Genomic DNA, 2,500 nt, shown 5'->3' on the forward strand with positions numbered 1-2,500 from the left:
CACACACACACACACACACACACACACACACACACACACACACACACACACACACACACACACACACAAACAAACAGCATGCAAGTGGTACAGAACTGCCGTATTCAATTATAAATATAGGTGTAATTTAGGAAGTGTGCCTGATTAGTTATGTATCCTAGAAACATGAGCAACAGCTACATTTTATATAGCAGACATTAACAGCGATTCCGGGTAACTCCCGGCTTAAGAGAACTACCGTTTACTATTTTGTGGTAGCTATTTCCAAAGAGTTACAGTGTATCAGATACGTGCCATTAGGGAGCAGGGAGGGGTTGGACAGTACAGATGCATGTCATTAAGGTGCAGGTAGGGGTTGGACAATACAGATACAGGTCATTAAGGAGCAGGTAGGCGTTAGACAGTACAGACACAGGTCATTCGGGAGAAGTTAGGTGTTAGACAGTAGAGATGCATGTCATTAAGGAGCAGGTAGGGGTTGGACAGTACAGAGACAGGTCACTAAGGAGCAGGTAAGGGCTAGACAGTGCAGATGCATGTCACTGAGGAGCAGGCAGGGGTTAGACAGTACATAAGCAGGTCATTGAGGAGCAGTCAGGGGTAAGACAGTACAGACACAAGTCATTAAGGAGCAGGTAGGGGTTTGACAATACAGACACAGGTCATTAAGGAGCAGGTAGGGGTTAGACAGTACAAATGCATGTCATTTACAAGCAGGCAGGGGTTAGGGATAATCTTACTTGAGGGGTTCGATCTGAGTAACTTTAGCCTGGAGTCCAAGTCCCTACACAAATCTCTCCAGTGAGACTGCAGGACACAGGACAACAGGAAAAGGAGGAATACTTCCGTTCAGGGATGGTGCAGTGCAATAGTTGCTGGGTGGGTGCAAAGGAAGAAAAGGTAAATAAAGCTTTTTAATCAGGAATCAAGTGAGGATTTCAAAGACTTGTTTTTTTTGCCAGCCTTGTGGGGTGCACGGTAGCGCTAGCATGTAATCATACAATCATTATAATTACGGCATGTAGCAGGCCCGACAAGCGGTTACTAATAGGCACCGCAGAGGTTGAAATGCACGGCTAATGAATACAGTGATTCTAGGAACATTCAGAGACAAAGGATATAATTGGAGAAATGCTGTTATTATATCAATGGGAACAGAGTATCGTTCAGAAAGAAACTATTGAGACTCATTTCCTTGGTTTGTGAACCTGAGAGACGTTTGTTCTTGCAATTAATAGTTTTATTAATGGGGGACCCATTTTTTTTTAAAGAAGGAAGGAAGGACAAGGAAAAACAAGCTAGGGGTGGGGCATCTTGCTCACGGACACTTATAGGTCGGCTGAAGACCTTTAGGATCGAACCCAGGACCGTACAAAGTGTAAATCATGGGGGGGAGGGGGGGGAGGGGGGCAGGGGGGGGGGGGAGCCCGCAGGAGACCAGCCCCGGAGCGTGGCCCAGTGAGCGGGTCAGCATTGCTGCTGTTTCAGCTGCTGCAGTGGTTACTGGGCATCCCTATGGGCTCAGTCTCAGAATCAGCTGCAGGGCCTTCAGTACAGGATCTGGCACAAGCACCCCACTGGGAGACAGCTCAATGAGGCCAGCTGAGGCTCTGGCTCCTCGTAAACCGTGTCGTGGTGTGGAGAGCTGCGTGACGTGCCCGCCTGTAAACCATGTTATACTGCTGCGCATGTTAGGTTGGCCCTGAACCAGAAACACATGAAAGAGCTACTGAGGATTTTCTGCAGCGTTTTTTTTAATTTTAAGGAATTATTAAAGAATGAATGATCAATATTGATAATGCTTTTAAATCAACTGAAATATTACGTGAGAAAAATACAGATTTTCCTGAATAGACAGTCTTGTCACCTCCTTATTTCATGCAAGGCTGACAACAGACGAAGCCATAGCCATTCCACTCAGGTTTCATTGATATTCTACCTGTGGCTCACACATAACATGTGCGGATCACCATTGTACCTCTCTCAGCCGTAACAACACGGCATGAGTACAGTTAGGATGAGTTGTAAACACAATGATGACCTCAATGTTGAGTCCTTTGACAATTGCACCACTTTGGAGGTTGGAAGACCAAGAGAGATTGAGATTGAGATTGAGTAAGTGATTGAGTCAAATTCAGAGTGTAAATCAATGTTATTGCCAAGCATTCTCTCCACAAACACAAGTAACACAAAAAAAAATACCCAAAAGTCCAAAAAAAAAAAAAACATGTATAAATTCAAGATAACTATGCAAGTAGATTATAAGTGTAAATGCCTACACTAGGATTTTGGAGTAACACACTATGTAAACATGGACAATCATTCACATAAACACAGATGCATCTGACTGGCAACTAGACTGAAGGATTTCTTTAGTATGCAGACACACACACACACACTCTCACACACACACACACACACACACACACACACACACACACACACACACACACACACACACACACACACACACACACACACACACACACACACACACACA

Source organism: Gadus macrocephalus, chromosome 12, assembly GCF_031168955.1.
Source record: "Gadus macrocephalus chromosome 12, ASM3116895v1".
Taxonomy (NCBI): domain Eukaryota; kingdom Metazoa; phylum Chordata; class Actinopteri; order Gadiformes; family Gadidae; genus Gadus; species Gadus macrocephalus.